This window comes from Rhinoderma darwinii, chromosome 3, assembly GCF_050947455.1.
Source record: "Rhinoderma darwinii isolate aRhiDar2 chromosome 3, aRhiDar2.hap1, whole genome shotgun sequence".
Lineage (NCBI taxonomy): Eukaryota > Metazoa > Chordata > Amphibia > Anura > Rhinodermatidae > Rhinoderma > Rhinoderma darwinii.
The window spans coordinates 78,158,578-78,186,116 of NC_134689.1; the positions used below are offsets into that span (position 1 = coordinate 78,158,578).

General features: G+C 39.2%; 18 non-coding genes across 18 annotated transcripts; all 18 read right to left on the minus strand.

The window, feature by feature from the left end:
- Positions 1-5,885: 5,885 nt before the first annotated feature.
- Positions 5,886-5,968, minus strand: TRNAL-CAG (transfer RNA leucine (anticodon CAG)). The gene has a single exon. It is a non-coding gene; the product is annotated as a tRNA-Leu (tRNA).
- Positions 5,969-6,722: 754 nt separating this feature from the next.
- On the minus strand, positions 6,723-6,805 carry TRNAL-CAG (transfer RNA leucine (anticodon CAG)). Its single transcript has one exon. It is a non-coding gene; the product is annotated as a tRNA-Leu (tRNA).
- A 1,833-nt stretch (positions 6,806-8,638) lies between these two features.
- On the minus strand, positions 8,639-8,721 carry TRNAL-CAG (transfer RNA leucine (anticodon CAG)). The gene has a single exon. It is a non-coding gene; the product is annotated as a tRNA-Leu (tRNA).
- Positions 8,722-9,475: 754 nt separating this feature from the next.
- On the minus strand, positions 9,476-9,558 carry TRNAL-CAG (transfer RNA leucine (anticodon CAG)). Its single transcript has one exon. It is a non-coding gene; the product is annotated as a tRNA-Leu (tRNA).
- Positions 9,559-11,391: 1,833 nt separating this feature from the next.
- Positions 11,392-11,474, minus strand: TRNAL-CAG (transfer RNA leucine (anticodon CAG)). Its single transcript has one exon. It is a non-coding gene; the product is annotated as a tRNA-Leu (tRNA).
- Positions 11,475-12,228: 754 nt separating this feature from the next.
- On the minus strand, positions 12,229-12,311 carry TRNAL-CAG (transfer RNA leucine (anticodon CAG)). The gene has a single exon. It is a non-coding gene; the product is annotated as a tRNA-Leu (tRNA).
- Positions 12,312-13,065: 754 nt separating this feature from the next.
- On the minus strand, positions 13,066-13,148 carry TRNAL-CAG (transfer RNA leucine (anticodon CAG)). The gene has a single exon. It is a non-coding gene; the product is annotated as a tRNA-Leu (tRNA).
- A 996-nt stretch (positions 13,149-14,144) lies between these two features.
- On the minus strand, positions 14,145-14,227 carry TRNAL-CAG (transfer RNA leucine (anticodon CAG)). Its single transcript has one exon. It is a non-coding gene; the product is annotated as a tRNA-Leu (tRNA).
- A 996-nt stretch (positions 14,228-15,223) lies between these two features.
- TRNAL-CAG (transfer RNA leucine (anticodon CAG)) lies at positions 15,224-15,306 on the minus strand. The gene has a single exon. It is a non-coding gene; the product is annotated as a tRNA-Leu (tRNA).
- A 996-nt stretch (positions 15,307-16,302) lies between these two features.
- On the minus strand, positions 16,303-16,385 carry TRNAL-CAG (transfer RNA leucine (anticodon CAG)). Its single transcript has one exon. It is a non-coding gene; the product is annotated as a tRNA-Leu (tRNA).
- A 754-nt stretch (positions 16,386-17,139) lies between these two features.
- TRNAL-CAG (transfer RNA leucine (anticodon CAG)) lies at positions 17,140-17,222 on the minus strand. Its single transcript has one exon. It is a non-coding gene; the product is annotated as a tRNA-Leu (tRNA).
- A 754-nt stretch (positions 17,223-17,976) lies between these two features.
- On the minus strand, positions 17,977-18,059 carry TRNAL-CAG (transfer RNA leucine (anticodon CAG)). The gene has a single exon. It is a non-coding gene; the product is annotated as a tRNA-Leu (tRNA).
- Positions 18,060-18,813: 754 nt separating this feature from the next.
- TRNAL-CAG (transfer RNA leucine (anticodon CAG)) lies at positions 18,814-18,896 on the minus strand. The gene has a single exon. It is a non-coding gene; the product is annotated as a tRNA-Leu (tRNA).
- A 1,833-nt stretch (positions 18,897-20,729) lies between these two features.
- Positions 20,730-20,812, minus strand: TRNAL-CAG (transfer RNA leucine (anticodon CAG)). The gene has a single exon. It is a non-coding gene; the product is annotated as a tRNA-Leu (tRNA).
- Positions 20,813-21,566: 754 nt separating this feature from the next.
- Positions 21,567-21,649, minus strand: TRNAL-CAG (transfer RNA leucine (anticodon CAG)). The gene has a single exon. It is a non-coding gene; the product is annotated as a tRNA-Leu (tRNA).
- A 1,593-nt stretch (positions 21,650-23,242) lies between these two features.
- On the minus strand, positions 23,243-23,325 carry TRNAL-CAG (transfer RNA leucine (anticodon CAG)). Its single transcript has one exon. It is a non-coding gene; the product is annotated as a tRNA-Leu (tRNA).
- A 1,833-nt stretch (positions 23,326-25,158) lies between these two features.
- On the minus strand, positions 25,159-25,241 carry TRNAL-CAG (transfer RNA leucine (anticodon CAG)). The gene has a single exon. It is a non-coding gene; the product is annotated as a tRNA-Leu (tRNA).
- A 754-nt stretch (positions 25,242-25,995) lies between these two features.
- On the minus strand, positions 25,996-26,078 carry TRNAL-CAG (transfer RNA leucine (anticodon CAG)). Its single transcript has one exon. It is a non-coding gene; the product is annotated as a tRNA-Leu (tRNA).
- Positions 26,079-27,539: the final 1,461 nt, after the last annotated feature.

The following is a 27,539-nucleotide window of genomic DNA, read 5'->3' on the forward strand; positions in this document are numbered from 1 at the left end:
TACGGACGTAAATCGGGCGTTTTTGCCCCGAATTACGTCCGAAAATAGCGCCTCAATAGCGCTGACAAACATCTGCCCATTGAAAGCAATGGGCAGACGTTTGTCTGTTCACACGAGGCGTATATTTACGCGCCGCTGTCAAATGACGGCGCGTAAATTGACGCCCGCGTAGAAGAAGTGACCTGTCACTTCTTTGGCCGTAATTGGAGCCGCTATTCATTGACTCCAATGAATAGCAGCGCTAATTACGGCCGTAATTGACGCGGCGTTCAAGCGCCTGCACATGCCGGTACGGCTGAATTTACGGGGATGTTTTCAGGCTGAAACATCCCCGTAATTTCAGCCGTTACGGACCCCCGCCGTGTGAACATACCCTTATAGAAACTCTGTTGAGTTTTGTAAAACCAGCTTTGAAAAAAAGCGATATGTGAAATAATCTTCTTCTATCGTCCGCCCTCCTACATCTCTATGTGATAAATAAGGCCACATATTTGGTATCCCCGTGCACGGGAGAAGTGGCAGAATGTGAACGGAGATTAATTTTGACCGTGGTCTATACCGTGTGTGAAAAATGCTGGTATAAACTGACGCATTTGCTAAAAAATTGCTAATTTTATTTTGTTCCATCTTATTCAAGAAACTTTCAGAAGAAAACTGGACTGTCTAAAAATATGATAAACCCCTTGAAGAAAACCTTGTGGGGTCTACTTGTGTGAATGAAGTCATTTATGGGGTGATTCTAATCTTTCAGCAGCATTAGGCCCCCCAGAAAACAGTATGCGGCTATAAAGTCAAGTGCAGAATTCCTGGACCGAAAAGGCCAAAAAGCCTCCTTTTATGCCAAGCCCTGGCACATGCCCGCACAGTGAATAAGGCACACATATTTGGTATCCCCATGCACGGGAGAAGTGGAAGAACGTGAAAGGAGATGAATTTTGGCCGTGGTTCATACCGTGTGTGAAAAATACTAGCCTAAACTGACGCATTTGCTAAAAAAGTGCTGATTTTATTTTGTTCCATCTTATTCAAGAAACTTTCAGAAGAAAACTGGACTTGCTAAAAATATGATAAACCCCTTGAAGGAAACCTTGTGGGGTCTACTTGTGTGAACGAAGTCATTTATGGGGTGTTTCCAATGTTTCAGCAGCATTACACCCCCCAGAAAACAGTATGCGGCTATAAAATCAAGTGCAGAATTCCTGGACCGAAAAGGCCAAAAAGCCTCTTTTTATGCCAAGCCCTGGCACATGCCCATGAATAAAGCACACATATTTGGTATCCCCATGCACGGGAGAAGAGGAAGAATGTGAAATGCGATGAATTTTGTCCGTGGTCCATTTTGTGTGTGAAAAAGCTAGCATAAACTGACGCATTTGTTAAAAAAAAAAGCTAATTTTATTTTGTTCCATCTTATTCAAGAAACTTTCAGAAGAAAACTGGACTGTCTAAAAATATGATAAACCCCTTGAAGGAAACCTTGTGGGGTCTACTTGTGTGAATGAAGTCATTTATGGGGTGTTTCTAATGTTTCAGCAGCATTAGGCCCCCCAGAAAACAGTACACTGCTATAAAATCAAATGCAGAATTCCTGGACCAAAAAGCCTCCTTTTATGCCAAGCCCTGGCACATGCCCGCACAGTGAATAAGGCACACATATTTGGTATCCCCATGCACGGGAGAAGTGGAAGAATGTGAAAGGAGATGAATTTTGACCGTGGTCTATACCGTGTGTGAAAAATGCTAGCCTAAACTGACGCATTTGCTAAAAAAGTGCTGATTTTATTTTGTTCCATCTTATTCAAGAAACTTTCAGAAGAAAACTGGACTTGCTAAAAATATGATAAACCCCTTGAAGAAAACCTTGTGGGGTCTACTTGTGTGAATGAAGTCATTTATGGGGTGTTTCTAATGTTTCAGCAGCATTACGCCCCCCAGAAAACAGTATGCGGCTATAAAATCAAATGCAAAATTCCTTGACCGAAAAGGCCAAAAAGCCTCCTTTTATGCCAAGCCATGGCACATGCCCGCACAGCGAATAAGGCACACATATTTGGTATCCCCATGCACGGGAGAAGTGGAAGAATGTGAAAGGAGATTAATTTTGTCCGTGGACTATACCGTGTGTGAAAAATGCTAGCCTAAACTGACGCATTTGCTAAAAAAGTCCTGATTTTATTTTGTTCCATCTTATTCAAGAAACTTTCAGAAGAAAACTGGACTTGCTAAAAATATGATAAACCCCTTGAAGGAAACCTTGTGGGGTCTACTTGTGTGAATGAAGTCATTTATGGGGTGATTCTAATCTTTCAGCAGCATTAGGCCCCCCAGAAAACAGTACGCGGCTCTAAAATCAAATGCAAAATTCCTGGACCGAAAAGGCCAAAAAGCCTCCTTTTATGCCAAGCCCTGGCACATGCCCGCACAGTGAATAAGGCACACATATTTGGTATCCCCATGCACGGGAGAAGTGGAAGAACGTGAAAGGAGATGAATTTTGTCCGTGGTCTATACCGTGTGTGAAAAATACTAGCCTAAACTGACGCATTTGCTAAAAAAGTGCTGATTTTATTTTGTTCCATCTTATTCAAGAAACTTTCAGAAGAAAACTGGACTTGCTAAAAATATGATAAACCCCTTGAAAAAAACCTTGTGGGGTCTACTTGTGTGAATGAAGTCATTTATGGGGTGTTTCTAATGTTTCAGCAGCATTACGCCCCCCAGAAAACAGTATGCGGCTATAAAATCAAATGCAAAATTCCTGGACCGAAAAGGCCAAAAAGCCTCCTTTTATGCCAAGCCCTGGCACATGCCCGCACAGTGAATAAGGCACACATATTTGGTATCCCCATGCACGGGAGAAGTGGAAGAATGTGAAAGGAGATTAATTTTGTCCGTGGACTATACCGTGTGTGAAAAATGCTAGCCTAAACTGACGCATTTGCTAAAAAAGTCCTGATTTTATTTTGTTCCATCTTATTCAAGAAACTTTCAGAAGAAAACTGGACTTGCTAAAAATATGATAAACCCCTTGAAGGAAACCTTGTGGGGTCTACTTGTGTGAATGAAGTCATTTATGGGGTGATTCTAATCTTTCAGCAGCATTAGGCCCCCCAGAAAACAGTATGCGGCTCTAAAATCAAATGCAAAATTCCTGGACCGAAAAGGCCAAAAAGCCTCCTTTTATGCCAAGCCCTGGCACATGCCCGCACAGTGAATAAGGCACACATATTTGGTATCCCCATGCACGGGAGAAGTGGAAGAACGTGAAAGGAGATGAATTTTGTCCGTGGTCTATACCGTGTGTGAAAAATACTAGCCTAAACTGACCCATTTGCTAAAAAAGTGCTGATTTTATTTTGTTCCATCTTATTCAAGAAACTTTCAGAAGAAAACTGGACTTGCTAAAAATATGATAAACCCCTTGAAGGAAACCTTGTGGGGTCTACTTGTGTGAATGAAGTCATTTATGGGGTGTTTCTAATGTTTCAGCAGCATTACGCCCACCAGAAAACAGTATACGGCTCTAAAATCAAGTGCAGAATTCCTGGACCGAAAAGGCCAAAAAGCCTCCTTTTATGCCAAGCCCTGGCACATGCCCGCACAGTGAATAAGGCACACATATTTGGTATCCCCATGCACGGGAGAAGTGGAAGAACGTGAAAGGAGATGAATTTTGTCCGTGGTCTATACCGTGTGTGAAAAATACTAGCCTAAACTGACGCATTTGCTAAAAAAGTGCTGATTTTATTTTGTTCCATCTTATTCAAGAAACTTTCAGAAGAAAACTGGACTTGCTAAAAATATGATAAACCCCTTGAAGGAAACCTTGTGGGGTCTACTTGTGTGAATGAAGTCATTTATGGGGTGTTTCTAATGTTTCAGCAGCATTAGGCCCCCCAGAAAACAGTATGCGGCTCTAAAATCAAATGCAAAATTCCTGGACCGAAAAGGCCAAAAAGCCTCCTTTTATGCCAAGCCCTGGCACATGCCCGCACAGTGAATAAGGCTCACATATTTGGTATCCCCATGCACGGGAGAAGTGAAAGAATGTGAAAGGAGATTAATTTTGGCCGTGGTTCATACCGTGTGTGAAAAATGCTAGCATAAACCGACGCAATTGTTAAATTCTTGCATTTTTTTCCAATTTTGCCCACTTTAGAGAAAAAAAAAATAATTATATATACTCACAAATGCCACTAAAACAAAGCCCTATCTGTCCTTTAAAAAGGGTGTAAAATTCAAAGATGAACTTTATTCACCTGCTGAGTTATAGTCATCTAAAAAAGCGCATAGCAAAATTGTGAAATTTGCTCTGGTCATTTAGCTGTAAAACAGCCTAGTCCTTAACCGGTTAAATATGAAATAGAAAATAGAAAGATTAGTACTGTTTCTTGTCCATTTCCATCATGTAGTTATTGGTTTATGATTAACAGTGCTGTAAAAAAGAGGTCCTGAAGAACCCTTGTTCTTGCTTTAACCTGAAAATACAGAAAAACTACCCTGGGAGGTACCCAGCAGTAGTTTAGTGGAGTTCCATTCTCTATAACATTCACTCAAGTAAGCAGAGGAATCGGTATTGTCTTACATAGTTTACTTAAATATGAGTATTCAAAAGTGGGATTTAAATCCACGCCTTCACGAGAGACTGCTCGGTCATCCTATCCTACACAAATAAGAAAACTTTCAAGATTGGATGCCAAGCCAGTCATCTGAAGAGTCTAACATTTTGGGGCGTGTTTTGGCATAGTGGGTTTTTTCACTAGCGCTGTCGGAATGACATTGCAGTGTGTTTAATAAAAGTTGTATTGTCAGAAGTGGGATTTGAACCCACGTCTCCAGGGGAGACTGCGACCTGAACGCAGCGCCTTAGACCGCTCGGCCATCCTGAATTATAGAAAAGCCAAGCCTTTCAGATATGGAAGAAAAAACCGTCATGTTAAGGGTCCAGTTTTTGGGAATTTAAAATAGAAAGATTAGAACTGTTTCTTGTCCATTTCCATCATGTAGTTATTGGTTTATGATTAACAGTGCTGTAACAAAGAGGTCCTGAAGAACCCTTGTTCTTGCTTTAACCTGAAAATACAGAAAAACTACCCTGGGAGGTACCCAGCAGTAGTTTAGTGGAGTTCCATTCTCTATAACATTCACTCAAGTAAGCAGAGGAATCTGTATTGTCTTACATAGTTACTTAAATATGAAATAGAAAATAGAAAGATTAGTACTGTTTCTTGTCCATTTCCATCATGTAGTTATTGGTTTATGATTAACAGTGCTGTAAAAAAGAGGTCCTGAAGAACCCTTGTTCTTGCTTTAACCTGAAAATACAGAAAAACTACCCTGGGAGGTACCCAGCAGTAGTTTAGTGGAGTTCCATTCTCTATAACATTCACTCAAGTAAGCAGAGGAATCTGTATTGTCTTACATAGTTACTTAAATATGAAATAGAAAATTGAAAGATTAGTACTGTTTCTTGTCCATTTCCATCATGTAGTTATTGGTTTATGATTAACAGTGCTGTAAAAAAGAGGTCCTGAAGAACCCTTGTTCTTGCTTTAACCTGAAAATACAGAAAAACTACCCTGGGAGGTACCCAGCAGTAGTTTAGTGGAGTTCCATTCTCTATAACATTCACTCAAGTAAGCAGAGGAATCGGTATTGTCTTACATAGTTTACTTAAATATGAGTATTCAAAAGTGGGATTTAAATCCACGCCTTCACGAGAGACTGCTCGGTCATCCTATCCTACACAAATAAGAAAACTTTCAAGATTGGATGCCAAGCCAGTCATCTGAAGAGTCTAACATTTTGGGGCGTGTTTTGGCATAGTGGGTTTTTTCACTAGCGCTGTCGGAATGACATTGCAGTGTGTTTAATAAAAGTTGTATTGTCAGAAGTGGGATTTGAACCCACACCTCCAGGGGAGACTGCGACCTGAACGCAGCGCCTTAGACCGCTCGGCCATCCTGACTTATAGAAAAGCCAAGCCTTTCAGATATGGAAGAAAAAACCGTCATGTTAAGGGTCCAGTTTTTGGGAATTTAAAATAGAAAGATTAGAACTGTTTCTTGTCCATTTCCATCATGTAGTTATTGGTTTATGATTAACAGTGCTGTAACAAAGAGGTCCTGAAGAACCCTTGTTCTTGCTTTAACCTGAAAATACAGAAAAACTACCCTGGGAGGTACCCAGCAGTAGTTTAGTGGAGTTCCATTCTCTATAACATTCACTCAAGTAAGCAGAGGAATCTGTATTGTCTTACATAGTTACTTAAATATGAAATAGAAAATAGAAAGATTAGTACTGTTTCTTGTCCATTTCCATCATGTAGTTATTGGTTTATGATTAACAGTGCTGTAAAAAAGAGGTCCTGAAGAACCCTTGTTCTTGCTTTAACCTGAAAATACAGAAAAACTACCCTGGGAGGTACCCAGCAGTAGTTTAGTGGAGTTCCATTCTCTATAACATTCACTCAAGTAAGCAGAGGAATCGGTATTGTCTTACATAGTTTACTTAAATATGAGTATTCAAAAGTGGGATTTAAATCCACGCCTTCACGAGAGACTGCTCGGTCATCCTATCCTACACAAATAAGAAAACTTTCAAGATTGGATGCCAAGCCAGTCATCTGAAGAGTCTAACATTTTGGGGCGTGTTTTGGCATAGTGGGTTTTTTCACTAGCGCTGTCGGAATGACATTGCAGTGTGTTTAATAAAAGTTGTATTGTCAGAAGTGGGATTTGAACCCACGCCTCCAGGGGAGACTGCGACCTGAACGCAGCGCCTTAGACCGCTCGGCCATCCTGACTTATAGAAAAGCCAAGCCTTTCAGAAATGGAAGAAAAAACCGTCATGTTAAGGGTCCAGTTTTTGGGAATTTAAAATAGAAAGATTAGAACTGTTTCTTGTCCATTTCCATCATATAGTTATTGGTTTATGATTAACAGTGCTGTAACAAAGAGGTCCTGAAGAACCCTTGTTCTTGCTTTAACCTGAAAATACAGAAAAACTACCCTGGGAGGTACCCAGCAGTAGTTTAGTGGAGTTCCATTCTCTATAACATTCACTCAAGTAAGCAGAGGAATCTGTATTGTCTTACATAGTTACTTAAATATGAAATAGAAAATAGAAAGATTAGTACTGTTTCTTGTCCATTTCCATCATGTAGTTATTGGTTTATGATTAACAGTGCTGTAAAAAAGAGGTCCTGAAGAACCCTTGTTCTTGCTTTAACCTGAAAATACAGAAAAACTACCCTGGGAGGTACCCAGCAGTAGTTTAGTGGAGTTCCATTCTCTATAACATTCACTCAAGTAAGCAGAGGAATCGGTATTGTCTTACATAGTTTACTTAAATATGAGTATTCAAAAGTGGGATTTAAATCCACGCCTTCACGAGAGACTGCTCGGTCATCCTATCCTACACAAATAAGAAAACTTTCAAGATTGGATGCCAAGCCAGTCATCTGAAGAGTCTAACATTTTGGGGCGTGTTTTGGCATAGTGGGTTTTTTCACTAGCGCTGTCGGAATGACATTGCAGTGTGTTTAATAAAAGTTGTATTGTCAGAAGTGGGATTTGAACCCACGTCTCCAGGGGAGACTGCGACCTGAACGCAGCGCCTTAGACCGCTCGGCCATCCTGAATTATAGAAAAGCCAAGCCTTTCAGATATGGAAGAAAAAACCGTCATGTTAAGGGTCCAGTTTTTGGGAATTTAAAATAGAAAGATTAGAACTGTTTCTTGTCCATTTCCATCATGTAGTTATTGGTTTATGATTAACAGTGCTGTAACAAAGAGGTCCTGAAGAACCCTTGTTCTTGCTTTAACCTGAAAATACAGAAAAACTACCCTGGGAGGTACCCAGCAGTAGTTTAGTGGAGTTCCATTCTCTATAACATTCACTCAAGTAAGCAGAGGAATCTGTATTGTCTTACATAGTTACTTAAATATGAAATAGAAAATAGAAAGATTAGTACTGTTTCTTGTCCATTTCCATCATGTAGTTATTGGTTTATGATTAACAGTGCTGTAAAAAAGAGGTCCTGAAGAACCCTTGTTCTTGCTTTAACCTGAAAATACAGAAAAACTACCCTGGGAGGTACCCAGCAGTAGTTTAGTGGAGTTCCATTCTCTATAACATTCACTCAAGTAAGCAGAGGAATCTGTATTGTCTTACATAGTTACTTAAATATGAAATAGAAAATTGAAAGATTAGTACTGTTTCTTGTCCATTTCCATCATGTAGTTATTGGTTTATGATTAACAGTGCTGTAAAAAAGAGGTCCTGAAGAACCCTTGTTCTTGCTTTAACCTGAAAATACAGAAAAACTACCCTGGGAGGTACCCAGCAGTAGTTTAGTGGAGTTCCATTCTCTATAACATTCACTCAAGTAAGCAGAGGAATCGGTATTGTCTTACATAGTTTACTTAAATATGAGTATTCAAAAGTGGGATTTAAATCCACGCCTTCACGAGAGACTGCTCGGTCATCCTATCCTACACAAATAAGAAAACTTTCAAGATTGGATGCCAAGCCAGTCATCTGAAGAGTCTAACATTTTGGGGCGTGTTTTGGCATAGTGGGTTTTTTCACTAGCGCTGTCGGAATGACATTGCAGTGTGTTTAATAAAAGTTGTATTGTCAGAAGTGGGATTTGAACCCACACCTCCAGGGGAGACTGCGACCTGAACGCAGCGCCTTAGACCGCTCGGCCATCCTGACTTATAGAAAAGCCAAGCCTTTCAGATATGGAAGAAAAAACCGTCATGTTAAGGGTCCAGTTTTTGGGAATTTAAAATAGAAAGATTAGAACTGTTTCTTGTCCATTTCCATCATGTAGTTATTGGTTTATGATTAACAGTGCTGTAACAAAGAGGTCCTGAAGAACCCTTGTTCTTGCTTTAACCTGAAAATACAGAAAAACTACCCTGGGAGGTACCCAGCAGTAGTTTAGTGGAGTTCCATTCTCTATAACATTCACTCAAGTAAGCAGAGGAATCTGTATTGTCTTACATAGTTACTTAAATATGAAATAGAAAATAGAAAGATTAGTACTGTTTCTTGTCCATTTCCATCATGTAGTTATTGGTTTATGATTAACAGTGCTGTAAAAAAGAGGTCCTGAAGAACCCTTGTTCTTGCTTTAACCTGAAAATACAGAAAAACTACCCTGGGAGGTACCCAGCAGTAGTTTAGTGGAGTTCCATTCTCTATAACATTCACTCAAGTAAGCAGAGGAATCGGTATTGTCTTACATAGTTTACTTAAATATGAGTATTCAAAAGTGGGATTTAAATCCACGCCTTCACGAGAGACTGCTCGGTCATCCTATCCTACACAAATAAGAAAACTTTCAAGATTGGATGCCAAGCCAGTCATCTGAAGAGTCTAACATTTTGGGGCGTGTTTTGGCATAGTGGGTTTTTTCACTAGCGCTGTCGGAATGACATTGCAGTGTGTTTAATAAAAGTTGTATTGTCAGAAGTGGGATTTGAACCCACGCCTCCAGGGGAGACTGCGACCTGAACGCAGCGCCTTAGACCGCTCGGCCATCCTGACTTATAGAAAAGCCAAGCCTTTCAGAAATGGAAGAAAAAACCGTCATGTTAAGGGTCCAGTTTTTGGGAATTTAAAATAGAAAGATTAGAACTGTTTCTTGTCCATTTCCATCATATAGTTATTGGTTTATGATTAACAGTGCTGTAACAAAGAGGTCCTGAAGAACCCTTGTTCTTGCTTTAACCTGAAAATACAGAAAAACTACCCTGGGAGGTACCCAGCAGTAGTTTAGTGGAGTTCCATTCTCTATAACATTCACTCAAGTAAGCAGAGGAATCTGTATTGTCTTACATAGTTACTTAAATATGAAATAGAAAATAGAAAGATTAGTACTGTTTCTTGTCCATTTCCATCATGTAGTTATTGGTTTATGATTAACAGTGCTGTAAAAAAGAGGTCCTGAAGAACCCTTGTTCTTGCTTTAACCTGAAAATACAGAAAAACTACCCTGGGAGGTACCCAGCAGTAGTTTAGTGGAGTTCCATTCTCTATAACATTCACTCAAGTAAGCAGAGGAATCGGTATTGTCTTACATAGTTTACTTAAATATGAGTATTCAAAAGTGGGATTTAAATCCACGCCTTCACGAGAGACTGCTCGGTCATCCTATCCTACACAAATAAGAAAACTTTCAAGATTGGATGCCAAGCCAGTCATCTGAAGAGTCTAACATTTTGGGGCGTGTTTTGGCATAGTGGGTTTTTTCACTAGCGCTGTCGGAATGACATTGCAGTGTGTTTAATAAAAGTTGTATTGTCAGAAGTGGGATTTGAACCCACGTCTCCAGGGGAGACTGCGACCTGAACGCAGCGCCTTAGACCGCTCGGCCATCCTGAATTATAGAAAAGCCAAGCCTTTCAGATATGGAAGAAAAAACCGTCATGTTAAGGGTCCAGTTTTTGGGAATTTAAAATAGAAAGATTAGAACTGTTTCTTGTCCATTTCCATCATGTAGTTATTGGTTTATGATTAACAGTGCTGTAACAAAGAGGTCCTGAAGAACCCTTGTTCTTGCTTTAACCTGAAAATACAGAAAAACTACCCTGGGAGGTACCCAGCAGTAGTTTAGTGGAGTTCCATTCTCTATAACATTCACTCAAGTAAGCAGAGGAATCTGTATTGTCTTACATAGTTACTTAAATATGAAATAGAAAATAGAAAGATTAGTACTGTTTCTTGTCCATTTCCATCATGTAGTTATTGGTTTATGATTAACAGTGCTGTAAAAAAGAGGTCCTGAAGAACCCTTGTTCTTGCTTTAACCTGAAAATACAGAAAAACTACCCTGGGAGGTACCCAGCAGTAGTTTAGTGGAGTTCCATTCTCTATAACATTCACTCAAGTAAGCAGAGGAATCTGTATTGTCTTACATAGTTACTTAAATATGAAATAGAAAATTGAAAGATTAGTACTGTTTCTTGTCCATTTCCATCATGTAGTTATTGGTTTATGATTAACAGTGCTGTAAAAAAGAGGTCCTGAAGAACCCTTGTTCTTGCTTTAACCTGAAAATACAGAAAAACTACCCTGGGAGGTACCCAGCAGTAGTTTAGTGGAGTTCCATTCTCTATAACATTCACTCAAGTAAGCAGAGGAATCGGTATTGTCTTACATAGTTTACTTAAATATGAGTATTCAAAAGTGGGATTTAAATCCACGCCTTCACGAGAGACTGCTCGGTCATCCTATCCTACACAAATAAGAAAACTTTCAAGATTGGATGCCAAGCCAGTCATCTGAAGAGTCTAACATTTTGGGGCGTGTTTTGGCATAGTGGGTTTTTTCACTAGCGCTGTCGGAATGACATTGCAGTGTGTTTAATAAAAGTTGTATTGTCAGAAGTGGGATTTGAACCCACACCTCCAGGGGAGACTGCGACCTGAACGCAGCGCCTTAGACCGCTCGGCCATCCTGACTTATAGAAAAGCCAAGCCTTTCAGATATGGAAGAAAAAACCGTCATGTTAAGGGTCCAGTTTTTGGGAATTTAAAATAGAAAGATTAGAACTGTTTCTTGTCCATTTCCATCATGTAGTTATTGGTTTATGATTAACAGTGCTGTAACAAAGAGGTCCTGAAGAACCCTTGTTCTTGCTTTAACCTGAAAATACAGAAAAACTACCCTGGGAGGTACCCAGCAGTAGTTTAGTGGAGTTCCATTCTCTATAACATTCACTCAAGTAAGCAGAGGAATCTGTATTGTCTTACATAGTTACTTAAATATGAAATAGAAAATAGAAAGATTAGTACTGTTTCTTGTCCATTTCCATCATGTAGTTATTGGTTTATGATTAACAGTGCTGTAAAAAAGAGGTCCTGAAGAACCCTTGTTCTTGCTTTAACCTGAAAATACAGAAAAACTACCCTGGGAGGTACCCAGCAGTAGTTTAGTGGAGTTCCATTCTCTATAACATTCACTCAAGTAAGCAGAGGAATCGGTATTGTCTTACATAGTTTACTTAAATATGAGTATTCAAAAGTGGGATTTAAATCCACGCCTTCACGAGAGACTGCTCGGTCATCCTATCCTACACAAATAAGAAAACTTTCAAGATTGGATGCCAAGCCAGTCATCTGAAGAGTCTAACATTTTGGGGCGTGTTTTGGCATAGTGGGTTTTTTCACTAGCGCTGTCGGAATGACATTGCAGTGTGTTTAATAAAAGTTGTATTGTCAGAAGTGGGATTTGAACCCACGCCTCCAGGGGAGACTGCGACCTGAACGCAGCGCCTTAGACCGCTCGGCCATCCTGACTTATAGAAAAGCCAAGCCTTTCAGAAATGGAAGAAAAAACCGTCATGTTAAGGGTCCAGTTTTTGGGAATTTAAAATAGAAAGATTAGAACTGTTTCTTGTCCATTTCCATCATATAGTTATTGGTTTATGATTAACAGTGCTGTAACAAAGAGGTCCTGAAGAACCCTTGTTCTTGCTTTAACCTGAAAATACAGAAAAACTACCCTGGGAGGTACCCAGCAGTAGTTTAGTGGAGTTCCATTCTCTATAACATTCACTCAAGTAAGCAGAGGAATCTGTATTGTCTTACATAGTTACTTAAATATGAAATAGAAAATAGAAAGATTAGTACTGTTTCTTGTCCATTTCCATCATGTAGTTATTGGTTTATGATTAACAGTGCTGTAAAAAAGAGGTCCTGAAGAACCCTTGTTCTTGCTTTAACCTGAAAATACAGAAAAACTACCCTGGGAGGTACCCAGCAGTAGTTTAGTGGAGTTCCATTCTCTATAACATTCACTCAAGTAAGCAGAGGAATCGGTATTGTCTTACATAGTTTACTTAAATATGAGTATTCAAAAGTGGGATTTAAATCCACGCCTTCACGAGAGACTGCTCGGTCATCCTATCCTACACAAATAAGAAAACTTTCAAGATTGGATGCCAAGCCAGTCATCTGAAGAGTCTAACATTTTGGGGCGTGTTTTGGCATAGTGGGTTTTTTCACTAGCGCTGTCGGAATGACATTGCAGTGTGTTTAATAAAAGTTGTATTGTCAGAAGTGGGATTTGAACCCACACCTCCAGGGGAGACTGCGACCTGAACGCAGCGCCTTAGACCGCTCGGCCATCCTGACTTATAGAAAAGCCAAGCCTTTCAGATATGGAAGAAAAAACCGTCATGTTAAGGGTCCAGTTTTTGGGAATTTAAAATAGAAAGATTAGAACTGTTTCTTGTCCATTTCCATCATGTAGTTATTGGTTTATGATTAACAGTGCTGTAACAAAGAGGTCCTGAAGAACCCTTGTTCTTGCTTTAACCTGAAAATACAGAAAAACTACCCTGGGAGGTACCCAGCAGTAGTTTAGTGGAGTTCCATTCTCTATAACATTCACTCAAGTAAGCAGAGGAATCTGTATTGTCTTACATAGTTACTTAAATATGAAATAGAAAATAGAAAGATTAGTACTGTTTCTTGTCCATTTCCATCATGTAGTTATTGGTTTATGATTAACAGTGCTGTAAAAAAGAGGTCCTGAAGAACCCTTGTTCTTGCTTTAACCTGAAAATACAGATAAACTACCCTGGGAGGTACCCAGCAGTAGTTTAGTGGAGTTCCATTCTCTATAACATTCACTCAAGTAAGCAGAGGAATCTGTATTGTCTTACATAGTTACTTAAATATGAAATAGAAAATTGAAAGATTAGTACTGTTTCTTGTCCATTTCCATCATGTAGTTATTGGTTTATGATTAACAGTGCTGTAAAAAAGAGGTCCTGAAGAACCCTTGTTCTTGCTTTAACCTGAAAATACAGAAAAACTACCCTGGGAGGTACCCAGCAGTAGTTTAGTGGAGTTCCATTCTCTATAACATTCACTCAAGTAAGCAGAGGAATCGGTATTGTCTTACATAGTTTACTTAAATATGAGTATTCAAAAGTGGGATTTAAATCCACGCCTTCACGAGAGACTGCTCGGTCATCCTATCCTACACAAATAAGAAAACTTTCAAGATTGGATGCCAAGCCAGTCATCTGAAGAGTCTAACATTTTGGGGCGTGTTTTGGCATAGTGGGTTTTTTCACTAGCGCTGTCGGAATGACATTGCAGTGTGTTTAATAAAAGTTGTATTGTCAGAAGTGGGATTTGAACCCACACCTCCAGGGGAGACTGCGACCTGAACGCAGCGCCTTAGACCGCTCGGCCATCCTGACTTATAGAAAAGCCAAGCCTTTCAGATATGGAAGAAAAAACCGTCATGTTAAGGGTCCAGTTTTTGGGAATTTAAAATAGAAAGATTAGAACTGTTTCTTGTCCATTTCCATCATGTAGTTATTGGTTTATGATTAACAGTGCTGTAACAAAGAGGTCCTGAAGAACCCTTGTTCTTGCTTTAACCTGAAAATACAGAAAAACTACCCTGGGAGGTACCCAGCAGTAGTTTAGTGGAGTTCCATTCTCTATAACATTCACTCAAGTAAGCAGAGGAATCTGTATTGTCTTACATAGTTACTTAAATATGAAATAGAAAATAGAAAGATTAGTACTGTTTCTTGTCCATTTCCATCATGTAGTTATTGGTTTATGATTAACAGTGCTGTAAAAAAGAGGTCCTGAAGAACCCTTGTTCTTGCTTTAACCTGAAAATACAGAAAAACTACCCTGGGAGGTACCCAGCAGTAGTTTAGTGGAGTTCCATTCTCTATAACATTCACTCAAGTAAGCAGAGGAATCTGTATTGTCTTACATAGTTACTTAAATATGAAATAGAAAATTGAAAGATTAGTACTGTTTCTTGTCCATTTCCATCATGTAGTTATTGGTTTATGATTAACAGTGCTGTAAAAAAGAGGTCCTGAAGAACCCTTGTTCTTGCTTTAACCTGAAAATACAGAAAAACTACCCTGGGAGGTACCCAGCAGTAGTTTAGTGGAGTTCCATTCTCTATAACATTCACTCAAGTAAGCAGAGGAATCGGTATTGTCTTACATAGTTTACTTAAATATGAGTATTCAAAAGTGGGATTTAAATCCACGCCTTCACGAGAGACTGCTCGGTCATCCTATCCTACACAAATAAGAAAACTTTCAAGATTGGATGCCAAGCCAGTCATCTGAAGAGTCTAACATTTTGGGGCGTGTTTTGGCATAGTGGGTTTTTTCACTAGCGCTGTCGGAATGACATTGCAGTGTGTTTAATAAAAGTTGTATTGTCAGAAGTGGGATTTGAACCCACACCTCCAGGGGAGACTGCGACCTGAACGCAGCGCCTTAGACCGCTCGGCCATCCTGACTTATAGAAAAGCCAAGCCTTTCAGATATGGAAGAAAAAACCGTCATGTTAAGGGTCCAGTTTTTGGGAATTTAAAATAGAAAGATTAGAACTGTTTCTTGTCCATTTCCATCATGTAGTTATTGGTTTATGATTAACAGTGCTGTAACAAAGAGGTCCTGAAGAACCCTTGTTCTTGCTTTAACCTGAAAATACAGAAAAACTACCCTGGGAGGTACCCAGCAGTAGTTTAGTGGAGTTCCATTCTCTATAACATTCACTCAAGTAAGCAGAGGAATCTGTATTGTCTTACATAGTTACTTAAATATGAAATAGAAAATAGAAAGATTAGTACTGTTTCTTGTCCATTTCCATCATGTAGTTATTGGTTTATGATTAACAGTGCTGTAAAAAAGAGGTCCTGAAGAACCCTTGTTCTTGCTTTAACCTGAAAATACAGAAAAACTACCCTGGGAGGTACCCAGCAGTAGTTTAGTGGAGTTCCATTCTCTATAACATTCACTCAAGTAAGCAGAGGAATCTGTATTGTCTTACATAGTTACTTAAATATGAAATAGAAAATTGAAAGATTAGTACTGTTTCTTGTCCATTTCCATCATGTAGTTATTGGTTTATGATTAACAGTGCTGTAAAAAAGAGGTCCTGAAGAACCCTTGTTCTTGCTTTAACCTGAAAATACAGAAAAACTACCCTGGGAGGTACCCAGCAGTAGTTTAGTGGAGTTCCATTCTCTATAACATTCACTCAAGTAAGCAGAGGAATCGGTATTGTCTTACATAGTTTACTTAAATATGAGTATTCAAAAGTGGGATTTAAATCCACGCCTTCACGAGAGACTGCTCGGTCATCCTATCCTACACAAATAAGAAAACTTTCAAGATTGGATGCCAAGCCAGTCATCTGAAGAGTCTAACATTTTGGGGCGTGTTTTGGCATAGTGGGTTTTTTCACTAGCGCTGTCGGAATGACATTGCAGTGTGTTTAATAAAAGTTGTATTGTCAGAAGTGGGATTTGAACCCACACCTCCAGGGGAGACTGCGACCTGAACGCAGCGCCTTAGACCGCTCGGCCATCCTGACTTATAGAAAAGCCAAGCCTTTCAGATATGGAAGAAAAAACCGTCATGTTAAGGGTCCAGTTTTTGGGAATTTAAAATAGAAAGATTAGAACTGTTTCTTGTCCATTTCCATCATGTAGTTATTGGTTTATGATTAACAGTGCTGTAACAAAGAGGTCCTGAAGAACCCTTGTTCTTGCTTTAACCTGAAAATACAGAAAAACTACCCTGGGAGGTACCCAGCAGTAGTTTAGTGGAGTTCCATTCTCTATAACATTCACTCAAGTAAGCAGAGGAATCTGTATTGTCTTACATAGTTACTTAAATATGAAATAGAAAATAGAAAGATTAGTACTGTTTCTTGTCCATTTCCATCATGTAGTTATTGGTTTATGATTAACAGTGCTGTAAAAAAGAGGTCCTGAAGAACCCTTGTTCTTGCTTTAACCTGAAAATACAGAAAAACTACCCTGGGAGGTACCCAGCAGTAGTTTAGTGGAGTTCCATTCTCTATAACATTCACTCAAGTAAGCAGAGGAATCGGTATTGTCTTACATAGTTTACTTAAATATGAGTATTCAAAAGTGGGATTTAAATCCACGCCTTCACGAGAGACTGCTCGGTCATCCTATCCTACACAAATAAGAAAACTTTCAAGATTGGATGCCAAGCCAGTCATCTGAAGAGTCTAACATTTTGGGGCGTGTTTTGGCATAGTGGGTTTTTTCACTAGCGCTGTCGGAATGACATTGCAGTGTGTTTAATAAAAGTTGTATTGTCAGAAGTGGGATTTGAACCCACACCTCCAGGGGAGACTGCGACCTGAACGCAGCGCCTTAGACCGCTCGGCCATCCTGACTTATAGAAAAGCCAAGCCTTTCAGAAATGGAAGAAAAAACCGTCATGTTAAGGGTCCAGTTTTTGGGAATTTAAAATAGAAAGATTAGAACTGTTTCTTGTCCATTTCCATCATGTAGTTATTGGTTTATGATTAACAGTGCTGTAACAAAGAGGTCCTGAAGAACCCTTGTTCTTGCTTTAACCTGAAAATACAGAAAAACTACCCTGGGAGGTACCCAGCAGTAGTTTAGTGGAGTTCCATTCTCTATAACATTCACTCAAGTAAGCAGAGGAATCTGTATTGTCTTACATAGTTACTTAAATATGAAATAGAAAATAGAAAGATTAGTACTGTTTCTTGTCCATTTCCATCATGTAGTTATTGGTTTATGATTAACAGTGCTGTAAAAAAGAGGTCCTGAAGAACCCTTGTTCTTGCTTTAACCTGAAAATACAGAAAAACTACCCTGGGAGGTACCCAGCAGTAGTTTAGTGGAGTTCCATTCTCTATAACATTCACTCAAGTAAGCAGAGGAATCGGTATTGTCTTACATAGTTTACTTAAATATGAGTATTCAAAAGTGGGATTTAAATCCACGCCTTCACGAGAGACTGCTCGGTCATCCTATCCTACACAAATAAGAAAACTTTCAAGATTGGATGCCAAGCCAGTCATCTGAAGAGTCTAACATTTTGGGGCGTGTTTTGGCATAGTGGGTTTTTTCACTAGCGCTGTCGGAATGACATTGCAGTGTGTTTAATAAAAGTTGTATTGTCAGAAGTGGGATTTGAACCCACGCCTCCAGGGGAGACTGCGACCTGAACGCAGCGCCTTAGACCGCTCGGCCATCCTGACTTATAGAAAAGCCAAGCCTTTCAGATATGGAAGAAAAAACCGTCATGTTAAGGGTCCAGTTTTTGGGAATTTAAAATAGAAAGATTAGAACTGTTTCTTGTCCATTTCCATCATGTAGTTATTGGTTTATGATTAACAGTGCTGTAACAAAGAGGTCCTGAAGAACCCTTGTTCTTGCTTTAACCTGAAAATACAGAAAAACTACCCTGGGAGGTACCCAGCAGTAGTTTAGTGGAGTTCCATTCTCTATAACATTCACTCAAGTAAGCAGAGGAATCTGTATTGTCTTACATAGTTACTTAAATATGAAATAGAAAATAGAAAGATTAGTACTGTTTCTTGTCCATTTCCATCATGTAGTTATTGGTTTATGATTAACAGTGCTGTAAAAAAGAGGTCCTGAAGAACCCTTGTTCTTGCTTTAACCTGAAAATACAGAAAAACTACCCTGGGAGGTACCCAGCAGTAGTTTAGTGGAGTTCCATTCTCTATAACATTCACTCAAGTAAGCAGAGGAATCGGTATTGTCTTACATAGTTTACTTAAATATGAGTATTCAAAAGTGGGATTTAAATCCACGCCTTCACGAGAGACTGCTCGGTCATCCTATCCTACACAAATAAGAAAACTTTCAAGATTGGATGCCAAGCCAGTCATCTGAAGAGTCTAACATTTTGGGGCGTGTTTTGGCATAGTGGGTTTTTTCACTAGCGCTGTCGGAATGACATTGCAGTGTGTTTAATAAAAGTTGTATTGTCAGAAGTGGGATTTGAACCCACGCCTCCAGGGGAGACTGCGACCTGAACGCAGCGCCTTAGACCGCTCGGCCATCCTGACTTATAGAAAAGCCAAGCCTTTCAGAAATGGAAGAAAAAACCGTCATGTTAAGGGTCCAGTTTTTGGGAATTTAAAATAGAAAGATTAGAACTGTTTCTTGTCCATTTCCATCATGTAGTTATTGGTTTATGATTAACAGTGCTGTAACAAAGAGGTCCTGAAGAACCCTTGTTCTTGCTTTAACCTGAAAATACAGAAAAACTACCCTGGGAGGTACCCAGCAGTAGTTTAGTGGAGTTCCATTCTCTATAACATTCACTCAAGTAAGCAGAGGAATCTGTATTGTCTTACATAGTTACTTAAATATGAAATAGAAAATAGAAAGATTAGTACTGTTTCTTGTCCATTTCCATCATGTAGTTATTGGTTTATGATTAACAGTGCTGTAAAAAAGAGGTCCTGAAGAACCCTTGTTCTTGCTTTAACCTGAAAATACAGAAAAACTACCCTGGGAGGTACCCAGCAGTAGTTTAGTGGAGTTCCATTCTCTATAACATTCACTCAAGTAAGCAGAGGAATCGGTATTGTCTTACATAGTTTACTTAAATATGAGTATTCAAAAGTGGGATTTAAATCCACGCCTTCACGAGAGACTGCTCGGTCATCCTATCCTACACAAATAAGAAAACTTTCAAGATTGGATGCCAAGCCAGTCATCTGAAGAGTCTAACATTTTGGGGCGTGTTTTGGCATAGTGGGTTTTTTCACTAGCGCTGTCGGAATGACATTGCAGTGTGTTTAATAAAAGTTGTATTGTCAGAAGTGGGATTTGAACCCACGTCTCCAGGGGAGACTGCGACCTGAACGCAGCGCCTTAGACCGCTCAGCCATCCTGACTTATAGAAAAGCCAAGCCTTTCAGATATGGAAGAAAAAACCGTCATGTTAAGGGTCCAGTTTTTGGGAATTTAAAATAGAAAGATTAGAACTGTTTCTTGTCCATTTCCATCATGTAGTTATTGGTTTATGATTAACAGTGCTGTAACAAAAAGGTCCTGAAGAACCCTTGTTCTTGCTTTAACCTGAAAATACAGAAAAACTACCCTGGGAGGTACCCAGCAGTAGTTTAGTGGAGTTCCATTCTCTATAACATTCACTCAAGTAAGCAGAGGAATCTGTATTGTCTTACATAGTTACTTAAATATGAAATAGAAAATAGAAAGATTAGTACTGTTTCTTGTCCATTTCCATCATGTAGTTATTGGTTTATGATTAACAGTGCTGTAACAAAGAGGTCCTGAAGAACCCTTGTTCTTGCTTTAACCTGAAAATACAGAAAAACTACCCTGGGAGGTACCCAGCAGTAGTTTAGTGGAGTTCCATTCTCTATAACATTCACTCAAGTAAGCAGAGGAATCTGTATTGTCTTACATAGTTACTTAAATATGAAATAGAAAATAGAAAGATTAGTACTGTTTCTTGTCCATTTCCATCATGTAGTTATTGGTTTATGATTAACAGTGCTGTAAAAAAGAGGTCCTGAAGAACCCTTGTTCTTGCTTTAACCTGAAAATACAGAAAAACTACCCTGGGAGGTACCCAGCAGTAGTTTAGTGGAGTTCCATTCTCTATAACATTCACTCAAGTAAGCAGAGGAATCGGTATTGTCTTACATAGTTTACTTAAATATGAGTATTCAAAAGTGGGATTTAAATCCACGCCTTCACGAGAGACTGCTCGGTCATCCTATCCTACACAAATAAGAAAACTTTCAAGATTGGATGCCAAGCCAGTCATCTGAAGAGTCTAACATTTTGGGGCGTGTTTTGGCATAGTGGGTTTTTTCACTAGCGCTGTCGGAATGACATTGCAGTGTGTTTAATAAAAGTTGTATTGTCAGAAGTGGGATTTGAACCCACGCCTCCAGGGGAGACTGCGACCTGAACGCAGCGCCTTAGACCGCTCGGCCATCCTGACTTATAGAAAAGCCAAGCCTTTCAGAAATGGAAGAAAAAACCGTCATGTTAAGGGTCCAGTTTTTGGGAATTTAAAATAGAAAGATTAGAACTGTTTCTTGTCCATTTCCATCATGTAGTTATTGGTTTATGATTAACAGTGCTGTAACAAAGAGGTCCTGAAGAACCCTTGTTCTTGCTTTAACCTGAAAATACAGAAAAACTACCCTGGGAGGTACCCAGCAGTAGTTTAGTGGAGTTCCATTCTCTATAACATTCACTCAAGTAAGCAGAGGAATCTGTATTGTCTTACATAGTTACTTAAATATGAAATAGAAAATAGAAAGATTAGTACTGTTTCTTGTCCATTTCCATCATGTAGTTATTGGTTTATGATTAACAGTGCTGTAAAAAAGAGGTCCTGAAGAACCCTTGTTCTTGCTTTAACCTGAAAATACAGAAAAACTACCCTGGGAGGTACCCAGCAGTAGTTTAGTGGAGTTCCATTCTCTATAACATTCACTCAAGTAAGCAGAGGAATCGGTATTGTCTTACATAGTTTACTTAAATATGAGTATTCAAAAGTGGGATTTAAATCCACGCCTTCACGAGAGACTGCTCGGTCATCCTATCCTACACAAATAAGAAAACTTTCAAGATTGGATGCCAAGCCAGTCATCTGAAGAGTCTAACATTTTGGGGCGTGTTTTGGCATAGTGGGTTTTTTCACTAGCGCTGTCGGAATGACATTGCAGTGTGTTTAATAAAAGTTGTATTGTCAGAAGTGGGATTTGAACCCACGTCTCCAGGGGAGACTGCGACCTGAACGCAGCGCCTTAGACCGCTCGGCCATCCTGACTTATAGAAAAGCCAAGCCTTTCAGATATGGAAGAAAAAACCGTCATGTTAAGGGTCCAGTTTTTGGGAATTTAAAATAGAAAGATTAGAACTGTTTCTTGTCCATTTCCATCATGTAGTTATTGGTTTATGATTAACAGTGCTGTAACAAAGAGGTCCTGAAGAACCCTTGTTCTTGCTTTAACCTGAAAATACAGAAAAACTACCCTGGGAGGTACCCAGCAGTAGTTTAGTGGAGTTCCATTCTCTATAACATTCACTCAAGTAAGCAGAGGAATCTGTATTGTCTTACATAGTTACTTAAATATGAAATAGAAAATAGAAAGATTAGTACTGTTTCTTGTCCATTTCCATCATGTAGTTATTGGTTTATGATTAACAGTGCTGTAAAAAAGAGGTCCTGAAGAACCCTTGTTCTTGCTTTAACCTGAAAATACAGAAAAACTACCCTGGGAGGTACCCAGCAGTAGTTTAGTGGAGTTCCATTCTCTATAACATTCACTCAAGTAAGCAGAGGAATCGGTATTGTCTTACATAGTTTACTTAAATATGAGTATTCAAAAGTGGGATTTAAATCCACGCCTTCACGAGAGACTGCTCGGTCATCCTATCCTACACAAATAAGAAAACTTTCAAGATTGGATGCCAAGCCAGTCATCTGAAGAGTCTAACATTTTGGGGCGTGTTTTGGCATAGTGGGTTTTTTCACTAGCGCTGTCGGAATGACATTGCAGTGTGTTTAATAAAAGTTGTATTGTCAGAAGTGGGATTTTAACCCACGTGTCCCTACAGGAGACTGCGACCTGAACCCGGCGCCTTAGACCGCTCGGCCATCCTGACTTATAGAAAAGCCAACCCTTTCAGATATGGAAGAAAAAACCGTCATGTTAAGGGTCCAGTTTTTGGGAATTTAAAATAGAAAGATTAGAACTGTTTCTTGTCCATTTCCATCATGTAGTTATTGGTTTATGATTAACAGTGCTGTAACAAAGAGGTCCTGAAGAACCCTTGTTCTTGCTTTAACCTGAAAATACAGAAAAACTACCCTGGGAGGTACCCAGCAGTAGTTTAGTGGAGTTCCATTCTCTATAACATTCACTCAAGTAAGCAGAGGAATCTGTATTGTCTTACATAGTTACTTAAATATGAAATAGAAAATAGAAAGATTAGTACTGTTTCTTGTCCATTTCCATCATGTAGTTATTGGTTTATGATTAACAGTGCTGTAAAAAAGAGGTCCTGAAGAACCCTTGTTCTTGCTTTAACCTGAAAATACAGAAAAACTACCCTGGGAGGTACCCAGCAGTAGTTTAGTGGAGTTCCATTCTCTATAACATTCACTCAAGTAAGCAGAGGAATCGGTATTGTCTTACATAGTTTACTTAAATATGAGTATTCAAAAGTGGGATTTAAATCCACGCCTTCACGAGAGACTGCTCGGTCATCCTATCCTACACAAATAAGAAAACTTTCAAGATTGGATGCCAAGCCAGTCATCTGAAGAGTCTAACATTTTGGGGCGTGTTTTGGCATAGTGGGTTTTTTCACTAGCGCTGTCGGAATGACATTGCAGTGTGTTTAATAAAAGTTGTATTGTCAGAAGTGGGATTTGAACCCACGCCTCCAGGGGAGACTGCGACCTGAACGCAGCGCCTTAGACCGCTCGGCCATCCTGACTTATAGAAAAGCCAAGCCTTTCAGAAATGGAAGAAAAAACCGTCATGTTAAGGGTCCAGTTTTTGGGAATTTAAAATAGAAAGATTAGAACTGTTTCTTGTCCATTTCCATCATGTAGTTATTGGTTTATGATTAACAGTGCTGTAACAAAGAGGTCCTGAAGAACCCTTGTTCTTGCTTTAACCTGAAAATACAGAAAAACTACCCTGGGAGGTACCCAGCAGTAGTTTAGTGGAGTTCCATTCTCTATAACATTCACTCAAGTAAGCAGAGGAATCTGTATTGTCTTACATAGTTACTTAAATATGAAATAGAAAATAGAAAGATTAGTACTGTTTCTTGTCCATTTCCATCATGTAGTTATTGGTTTATGATTAACAGTGCTGTAAAAAAGAGGTCCTGAAGAACCCTTGTTCTTGCTTTAACCTGAAAATACAGAAAAACTACCCTGGGAGGTACCCAGCAGTAGTTTAGTGGAGTTCCATTCTCTATAACATTCACTCAAGTAAGCAGAGGAATCGGTATTGTCTTACATAGTTTACTTAAATATGAGTATTCAAAAGTGGGATTTAAATCCACGCCTTCACGAGAGACTGCTCGGTCATCCTATCCTACACAAATAAGAAAACTTTCAAGATTGGATGCCAAGCCAGTCATCTGAAGAGTCTAACATTTTGGGGCGTGTTTTGGCATAGTGGGTTTTTTCACTAGCGCTGTCGGAATGACATTGCAGTGTGTTTAATAAAAGTTGTATTGTCAGAAGTGGGATTTGAACCCACGTCTCCAGGGGAGACTGCGACCTGAACGCAGCGCCTTAGACCGCTCAGCCATCCTGACTTATAGAAAAGCCAAGCCTTTCAGATATGGAAGAAAAAACCGTCATGTTAAGGGTCCAGTTTTTGGGAATTTAAAATAGAAAGATTAGAACTGTTTCTTGTCCATTTCCATCATGTAGTTATTGGTTTATGATTAACAGTGCTGTAACAAAAAGGTCCTGAAGAACCCTTGTTCTTGCTTTAACCTGAAAATACAGAAAAACTACCCTGGGAGGTACCCAGCAGTAGTTTAGTGGAGTTCCATTCTCTATAACATTCACTCAAGTAAGCAGAGGAATCTGTATTGTCTTACATAGTTACTTAAATATGAAATAGAAAATAGAAAGATTAGTACTGTTTCTTGTCCATTTCCATCATGTAGTTATTGGTTTATGATTAACAGTGCTGTAACAAAGAGGTCCTGAAGAACCCTTGTTCTTGCTTTAACCTGAAAATACAGAAAAACTACCCTGGGAGGTACCCAGCAGTAGTTTAGTGGAGTTCCATTCTCTATAACATTCACTCAAGTAAGCAGAGGAATCTGTATTGTCTTACATAGTTACTTAAATATGAAATAGAAAATAGAAAGATTAGTACTGTTTCTTGTCCATTTCCATCATGTAGTTATTGGTTTATGATTAACAGTGCTGTAAAAAAGAGGTCCTGAAGAACCCTTGTTCTTGCTTTAACCTGAAAATACAGAAAAACTACCCTGGGAGGTACCCAGCAGTAGTTTAGTGGAGTTCCATTCTCTATAACATTCACTCAAGTAAGCAGAGGAATCGGTATTGTCTTACATAGTTTACTTAAATATGAGTATTCAAAAGTGGGATTTAAATCCACGCCTTCACGAGAGACTGCTCGGTCATCCTATCCTACACAAATAAGAAAACTTTCAAGATTGGATGCCAAGCCAGTCATCTGAAGAGTCTAACATTTTGGGGCGTGTTTTGGCATAGTGGGTTTTTTCACTAGCGCTGTCGGAATGACATTGCAGTGTGTTTAATAAAAGTTGTATTGTCAGAAGTGGGATTTGAACCCACGCCTCCAGGGGAGACTGCGACCTGAACGCAGCGCCTTAGACCGCTCGGCCATCCTGACTTATAGAAAAGCCAAGCCTTTCAGAAATGGAAGAAAAAACCGTCATGTTAAGGGTCCAGTTTTTGGGAATTTAAAATAGAAAGATTAGAACTGTTTCTTGTCCATTTCCATCATGTAGTTATTGGTTTATGATTAACAGTGCTGTAACAAAGAGGTCCTGAAGAACCCTTGTTCTTGCTTTAACCTGAAAATACAGAAAAACTACCCTGGGAGGTACCCAGCAGTAGTTTAGTGGAGTTCCATTCTCTATAACATTCACTCAAGTAAGCAGAGGAATCTGTATTGTCTTACATAGTTACTTAAATATGAAATAGAAAATAGAAAGATTAGTACTGTTTCTTGTCCATTTCCATCATGTAGTTATTGGTTTATGATTAACAGTGCTGTAAAAAAGAGGTCCTGAAGAACCCTTGTTCTTGCTTTAACCTGAAAATACAGAAAAACTACCCTGGGAGGTACCCAGCAGTAGTTTAGTGGAGTTCCATTCTCTATAACATTCACTCAAGTAAGCAGAGGAATCGGTATTGTCTTACATAGTTTACTTAAATATGAGTATTCAAAAGTGGGATTTAAATCCACGCCTTCACGAGAGACTGCTCGGTCATCCTATCCTACACAAATAAGAAAACTTTCAAGATTGGATGCCAAGCCAGTCATCTGAAGAGTCTAACATTTTGGGGCGTGTTTTGGCATAGTGGGTTTTTTCACTAGCGCTGTCGGAATGACATTGCAGTGTGTTTAATAAAAGTTGTATTGTCAGAAGTGGGATTTGAACCCACGTCTCCAGGGGAGACTGCGACCTGAACGCAGCGCCTTAGACCGCTCGGCCATCCTGACTTATAGAAAAGCCAAGCCTTTCAGATATGGAAGAAAAAACCGTCATGTTAAGGGTCCAGTTTTTGGGAATTTAAAATAGAAAGATTAGAACTGTTTCTTGTCCATTTCCATCATGTAGTTATTGGTTTATGATTAACAGTGCTGTAACAAAGAGGTCCTGAAGAACCCTTGTTCTTGCTTTAACCTGAAAATACAGAAAAACTACCCTGGGAGGTACCCAGCAGTAGTTTAGTGGAGTTCCATTCTCTATAACATTCACTCAAGTAAGCAGAGGAATCTGTATTGTCTTACATAGTTACTTAAATATGAAATAGAAAATAGAAAGATTAGTACTGTTTCTTGTCCATTTCCATCATGTAGTTATTGGTTTATGATTAACAGTGCTGTAAAAAAGAGGTCCTGAAGAACCCTTGTTCTTGCTTTAACCTGAAAATACAGAAAAACTACCCTGGGAGGTACCCAGCAGTAGTTTAGTGGAGTTCCATTCTCTATAACATTCACTCAAGTAAGCAGAGGAATCGGTATTGTCTTACATAGTTTACTTAAATATGAGTATTCAAAAGTGGGATTTAAATCCACGCCTTCACGAGAGACTGCTCGGTCATCCTATCCTACACAAATAAGAAAACTTTCAAGATTGGATGCCAAGCCAGTCATCTGAAGAGTCTAACATTTTGGGGCGTGTTTTGGCATAGTGGGTTTTTTCACTAGCGCTGTCGGAATGACATTGCAGTGTGTTTAATAAAAGTTGTATTGTCAGAAGTGGGATTTTAACCCACGTGTCCCTACAGGAGACTGCGACCTGAACCCGGCGCCTTAGACCGCTCGGCCATCCTGACTTATAGAAAAGCCAACCCTTTCAGATATGGAAGAAAAAACCGTCATGTTAAGGGTCCAGTTTTTGGGAATTTAAAATAGAAAGATTAGAACTGTTTCTTGTCCATTTCCATCATGTAGTTATTGGTTTATGATTAACAGTGCTGTAACAAAGAGGTCCTGAAGAACCCTTGTTCTTGCTTTAACCTGAAAATACAGAAAAACTACCCTGGGAGGTACCCAGCAGTAGTTTAGTGGAGTTCCATTCTCTATAACATTCACTCAAGTAAGCAGAGGAATCTGTATTGTCTTACATAGTTACTTAAATATGAAATAGAAAATTGAAAGATTAGTACTGTTTCTTGTCCATTTCCATCATGTAGTTATTGGTTTATGATTAACAGTGCTGTAAAAAAGAGGTCCTGAAGAACCCTTGTTCTTGCTTTAACCTGAAAATACAGAAAAACTACCCTGGGAGGTACCCAGCAGTAGTTTAGTGGAGTTCCATTCTCTATAACATTCACTCAAGTAAGCAGAGGAATCGGTATTGTCTTACATAGTTTACTTAACCCCTTCCCGCTCCTTGACGTACTATTACGTCATGGCAGCTGTATCGTTCGCGCTCCATGCCGTAATAGTACGTCT